We start from the raw sequence: 6,725 nt of genomic DNA on the forward strand, positions 1-6,725 counted from the left end.
AAAAAAAGGTTGTGAACCCTTGAGATCACTAGAGAAATCAGGAGAGGCTTCGTGTAGGAGATAGTACCTGAACTGAGCTTGAATGGTCTTAGAAACTTGTGAGTCGGAAGTGATGGGGGAGGGTACATTCTAGACTTGGGGAGTATGACAGTTTAACTGCAAACAGGCTAATTGGCCAGACCATAAAGGACATGAGGAATATTCCATAAGCCTATTAAGGTCTGTGGTAAAAGTCTTTCAAAGTCAAGCAGAAGAGATTGGGTTTTTTTTTTTTTAGCTCCAGGGCAAGAACCTCTGGAACTTCTTGAGCAAGAGAGCACCATAGCCAGACTGGGGCGTTAGGAGCACCTTTTAGGCACCTGGGAGGAAGGTATGTTGGAGAAGGAAGAAGCTAGAGGCAAGGAGGCTTAGAAGTCCATCCCTGGAGTCTAGGAAAGAGGAAACAAGAATCTGAACTGGGTTGGGTGTGGTGAGTGGAGGGAAAGGGACAAATCTTATATGAATTATAAAGGCAGAGGTGACAGAACTTGGTGATTAATTGAATTTAGAGAGAAAGATGGGGTGGGGTGGATTGGGGAGGAGAGGAAGGGAAGGACACAAAAACAGACACACACAAAGACACTGAGAAAGAAGCAGAGAAACAGAGATAGAGACAGAGAAGGAGGGAGAGACAGATAGACAGACAGAGACAGACAGAGAGAGAGGGAGACAGAGAAAGATACAGAAAGAGACAGAGACAAAACTTTAGCAGGAGTAGGGTGGAGGGGTAGGATGGGGCAGATAGCACAGGTCATCCTTTGTTTACTCACACTTCCCTTTGCACAGGTTCCCAAGCATGGGTGAAGCATGACCTTCCTATGTGAATAGGACCTCTGGGATCAAATACAAACTTCTTTGCTTGCCATTTAGAGCCCTTAGTCATCTGCCTCCAGCCTGCCTTTGCTGTTCTCCTTTACACATTGCTCTGACCAATTTCCCTATTTGCTTTTCCTTTCATAAGCCAGGCTATCTCCCCCCCCCCCCCCCCAATTTGGCATGGACTATTCCACTAGCCTGGAATGCACTTGCTCCTCACCCTTATCTATCTCTTAAAATCTCATGTCTCTCTTAAGACTCAGTTTAAGCCTTCCCTCATTTTCCCAGTTGCTGATTCCTGCAACATCCAAAATGACTCCATATTTATATTGCCTATGTTAGTTTATGTACCTGTTGTTTCCCCAAGTGGAAAGTAAATTCATTGAGAGAAAAATTAATTTGTTCTTGTCCTTGATTTCCTAGGACCAAGCACAGTGCCTGGAATATGGCAAGTATTTAAATAAATGCTTGATTTATTGCTTGATGGAGGCTGAGGGTCCTTTCCTTATAACCTGCTTTTAAAAATTGCTTCATAGATGCTTTTTTATGGTGAAAGGAGGAGGTCCATTTCAGATCTATAAAAGCCTGAATTGAATTATCTCTGATGACTCCCCCTAAATCATCACGTCCTACTTATGTCCAGCACTTTATATTCTAAAATTGCTTTCACATCTGTTATTTTATTAGTGTTTCCTTAAATCCCAGAAGTGTAAGCTCTTTGAGGGAAGAAATGATTTCATTTTTATGCATCTATATATCTTAGCACAGTATCTGACACATAATTGGTGTTTAATAAATATTTGTTGGTTGATTGGTTGATTGGTTGATAATAAGTGAGGAAAGGCAGACATTTAAAAATATTGATATCTTTTGTTTTTACTTAAATTAGTTACACAATATATATCTCCTTTTCCCAGAGGAAGTGACAGCATGTAGTCTCTTATAATTTATTGCTATTTCTTATAATAAAATATTTTTTAAAAAGAAAAAAGGTCAGCAAAATTTAACCAGAATATCAATTAGAGAAAAAAAAAAAGGTGTTCTGAAGAGCATATTGTTAAATTTTCAGTGTGAGCATTTATGCTTTAGAAATATCAAATGCTATAAATGAGGGCTTGATTTGTTGAGAAAGTGATGGAGAAAAGATTAGTAATGCAGATTAAACTTTTTTTTCCCCCCTGAGGCTAGATTAACTGACTTGCCCAGGGTCACACAGCTAGGAAGTGTTAAGTGTCTGAGACCAAATTTGAACTCAGGTCCTCCTGAATTCAGAGCTGGTGCTCTATCCACTGTGCCACCTAGCTGCCCCCCAATGCAGATTAAACTTAAAGGTGTATGCCATGTATACATGTGGAAAACTGGTCAGTAAACTTTGATTCCAGATTTATTGTTCCCCCCTCACCCTCCCAATAAGGGTGGAAGGAGAATTCTCAAACCTTTTTTTTAGAGCTAGGTTTCAACATTACAATTTCATAGCATTCAGTTCTGATTCTGTTGTTGCTTTTACTGGCTTTTCCATTCTCATTGCTGTCTTTATTATCCATTCTTACACAACAAGATTCCATCACATTCATGTGGTACATTTTATATAGCTCTGCCCTATTCATTTGGACTTTGTTTACCCATTTTTGATGATACCACACAATTTAGTTCTTCTAGCCTTCTATTTTTAGAGCCAAAAATCCTCAAAGAAAGTTGGGTGGAAAGGAGAAGTAAGTGGTTAAAGATCATAAAGCTTATGAGTGACAGATCCAAGATTAGAATGCAAGTGTTTAGGTTCCCAATCCAATCCTTTTTTCACCATGGTTCCATCTTCTGTTTCACGTGTTTAAAGATGTTTTATTTCCTTAACTAGATTGAAAGCATCTTGAGGGCAGGTATCTGAGACAGATCGACAAACAATCCCAGCCCATGTTGAACCTGGCTCACATTCAGGATTTACAAAGCTGCCAGGTAAATCCAAGCCCTTGCAATTAAGTAGTTTCTTTTACTTTGGATAGAGCTTTCAGGCAAGAGAAGTCCCAGCCCCCTCCTGCCTGTGTTCAGCCTCAAAGTCTAGACAGGCTCCCTCAGCCATCTTCAGAGGAAAATAACTCATACAATAACTCCCATTTCTGCAGCACTTTAAGAGAGTGATTTTCTGATGGCAATTCTGTGAGGCAGGCAGGGAAGTTTTTATGAAGCCCATTTCATAAAGTAAAACATCATAGCCTTCTGGCTAGGATAGAGCTCAGAGGCAATCTAGTCTCACCCCCTCATTTTATAGATGAGAAGATTGAGGCACAGGGAGATTAATATCATAGATCTAGAACTGGAAAAAACCACTTAGTAGAAACCATGCATTTTACAGATGAGGAAACTGAGGCACTGAGAAGAAAAATGACTTGTTGCACAAGGACTAAGAAGCAAAAGTGAAATAACCCAGTTTCTGAGTCCAAAGCCATTACTCTTTCCCCTGCTTTAAACTTGGATCCCCTAAATCTTTCTCATTATATTCTGTAGTTCTAAGAAAATAAGGAAGCCTTTGGTGGATTGAGGGGAGGAGGGAAGAAAGCCCACATTCGGAAAGTGGAAGGAATAATTCTGTTTTTTCTTCCAAGTGTGTTCTGCTCCAGTGTCCACAGATCCCACAGTTCTCACTTGGAGACGTGCTGCATGTTTACTCTCTGCAGCTCTGGAAGCCCTTGTTGTGGGTGGTGTTCACCTTCCGGCCCAAGAATAACAGACACAGATGTGACTCTGGAAAGATGCTCGTCTAAGATCTCACATTCTGAAGTCTCATCAGATATGAAAATGGCTGTAATAGGAAACTGGACGAGTCCATTCCCAACCCAGAGCTGTAACTAGAAATTTCGGCACAAGAGGAAAGTACCACACATAGCTTCTGGAAGGAAGGACATAAAATATGTCCTGAGATGGGGAATGGGGCAGGATATTGCCCCATATGGGAGAGGAAGGCAAAGACCCAAGGATGCAGCAGGAGGCTGCTGTCTGGGAGGGATGAGGTTCAAGTTTGTCTCAGTCCATCATCTAGCAACTTCCTTTTAACACTGATTATTTTTGCTGAATAAAGTCCTGAATAAGTGCATTCCACTCTCCCTCTCCCCCTACTCTAAAAGTAGAAAAGGATTGTTGGTATTCCTTAAATTCAACACTTTGGGACACAGCTCTTGTTACCCTACTTTAGTTAAAATGATTCTACCTCTCTAAATGTTGTCTTAGGGAGGGATAGAAGATTGAGACTGGGGTCTCTTCTGCAGACAGTGGTTCATTTAAAAAGCTGGGAATAAATAAATGAAAGGATGAATGAAAAAGCATTTATTAACTGTTTACTCTGGGTCAAGTACTTTGTACCTAATGTTCACTTTATGATGAAGGTTCTTTCTCGAGGTGGGAGAGGTAGGAGAAAAATCTTGGCTTTTGGCAAGATTCACTCTTGTAAAGGGAATTGTGAAGAATGTTTTGCCAAATACTTTTCTCCCTTTTCATCATCAAACGCTAGGTATTATTCTCAATAAGAAATATTTGTTAAATACCTACAATATGCTAGGCACAGCCTCTGTCTTCAAAGGTTTTGCATCTTGTCATTATCTTATTAAAATTGTCCTCTCAAATCATTAATAATCTCCTTGTCACCAAACCCAATGGTCACTTCTGAGATTTCTTCTTGGTCTCTTTCAGAACCAGACCCAGCTGCCCCCTACTTCCTTTTGGATCTTCTTGCCTCTTTTGGCTTCTGTGAGATACCATATTCTCCTGGTTCTTTCCCACCTGGCTTACTTCTTTTCTATGTAACAAGGTGATTCCTTTTTTTTTTTTCTCTTGCTCTGTCAAAATAGATGTTTCCCAAGTTTCTTAGGGATCTTAGCCATCTTATTTTCTCTCTCAAGTTAGAAATGATTAGCCTAGAGAAAAATAAACTTAGGACTGATCTGATGGATAACTGTTTTTGGATATCTGAAAAAAAAACATTGTTTCAGTAAACAAAATCAAGAAGTGGAAGTTTTCAGGAGTGAGATTTCTGACCAATATATGAATATATTCTATTAAGAGTTAAGCAACAAAAGAATGAGGTCTCCAAATTGAAATTATTCAAGTAGATTCTAAGAGACCACATCTTAGGGACATTGTAGAAAGGATTACTGTGTCAAGAAAGAGATGAAGTGAAATCACCTCTAAGGATCCTTCCAACTCAAATTCTATGATTGCTGATTTTCTTATTCAAAGATTCTGTGATCCAAAAATTCTGTGATTCTAAGATCTTATGAATCCAAGATTTTAGATTTTCTGCTTCTGTGATTTCTCAGATTTTAAATTTCCTTGACTTTATGGTCCTAAATTTCTAAAACTATGATTCAAAGATTCTCTAATCCAGCTCCACATCTCATGATCCAAAGATTCTCAGGTTCCATATTCTAAAATCCTAAGATTCTAAAATTCTTGATCTGATTCTATGATTCAAATGATCTAAAATATTTTGCAGATCCTGGGAAGAAGGAGGAAGAAAGAAGGGGGTGGTAAAGACAAACACAAAAGATAGATATTGTATGATATTTGGATTTGCAGATCCAGATTTTTGTTTCTAAATTGTAATGAGCCTATGCTTCTGTAAGTCTGAGTTTTTATAAGTTTACAACTTAAAGCTTTAATGGTATTAAAAACATGATTTTATGAACCAATTAATGTGTTAAATCTTTAATAAATTTGAATATAATTCAACTGGGTCATGCTCTCTTTCAATACATCTCGTATACTCTTTTGATTATTTTCTACAGTTAAAATTATAATTTGTTTGTCCTTCATGACAAAAGTTGGATTTTAGTCTAGGGGAAAAACTTGCCTTCCCAGAAGAATTTGCTTTCTTTTGTCAGAAAATGAAAACAATGTAGCCCAATGTTATTTTCCTTTTGACCTTGTTAGTCAAAGAACAAAAATATTAAATTCAGTGGTCAGCTGTCACTATCAGCTTATATAGGTGCCCATTGCTGTCCACTTCTCTGTACCTTTTAGATAATCTTTGTTGCCCTATTTTGGCCTTATATTGAATCATGCAAGCCCCCTCAAAATCTTTTGGAATTGGGAAGAGAATAAACAAAAACAATAAAGTATAATTTGTTTTTATTTTTTGGGTTTTTGTTTTAAATGTGGAGAGAAGAATGTATAATTTGATTCTAAACTTTGGATGATTAAAATAAATGAGATTCTTGCATTTGTCCATTCTCTCCCTTCCTCTCTCTCTCTGCTCTCATCTCTCTCTCTCTCTCTCTCTCTCTCTCTCTCTCTCTCTCTCTCTCTCTCTCTCTCTCCTCTTGCTCCTCCCTCTCTTCTCCCCTTTCTTCCCCCCTCTCCTCATCTTTCTATCTTTTCTGTTTGTCTCTACCACCCCCCTTCTTTCTTCCTCCTTCCTCCCAGTTGTCTGACTTCCCTCCTCCTATTGTGAGCATTCTTTTGATCCTTTCTCTGAAGAGGCAGCAGAAATGTGGGGATCTCAGAAGTGGTTGGTGGAGCATAATTCCTTTTTGACATCCTCTGGGGTAGAAAGTAATTGAAAATCTTAAGTTTCCAAAGCTGATGCCAAAGCCACAACACAGGATCAACATATTGGAGGACAAGCTGGAGCCAGTGGTGGGATGGACCGGGGAAAACATCTTGGAGGGCCTCATCAATGACAAAAGGGAAATGCTCATCCTCACAGAGATCCTAGCTGAGATTCCCCTTCTTGCCTTCAGTATATTGTACTTTGTTAAAAAAACCTTCAGTGCCTCTTTAGAATGTGTGCATTTTGAGGGCAGGGACAGTTTGATTTGTTTAGTTTTATAATTACCAATCCCACACATAATGCCAGAAGTTGTAGGTGTCTAATAAATGCT

General features: G+C 38.8%; 1 long non-coding RNA gene across 1 annotated transcript; it reads left to right on the plus strand.

Moving 5' to 3' along the window:
* The first annotated feature begins 213 nt into the window (after window positions 1-213).
* LOC141540051 (uncharacterized) lies at window positions 214-4,169 on the plus strand. The gene is made up of 3 exons (XR_012481455.1): window positions 214-370; window positions 2,711-2,808; window positions 3,456-4,169. It is a non-coding gene; the product is annotated as an uncharacterized LOC141540051 (long non-coding RNA).
* The last annotated feature ends 2,556 nt before the right edge of the window (window positions 4,170-6,725 follow it).

The sequence above is a fragment of the Sminthopsis crassicaudata genome, chromosome 4 (assembly GCF_048593235.1).
Source record: "Sminthopsis crassicaudata isolate SCR6 chromosome 4, ASM4859323v1, whole genome shotgun sequence".
Classification (NCBI taxonomy): domain Eukaryota; kingdom Metazoa; phylum Chordata; class Mammalia; order Dasyuromorphia; family Dasyuridae; genus Sminthopsis; species Sminthopsis crassicaudata.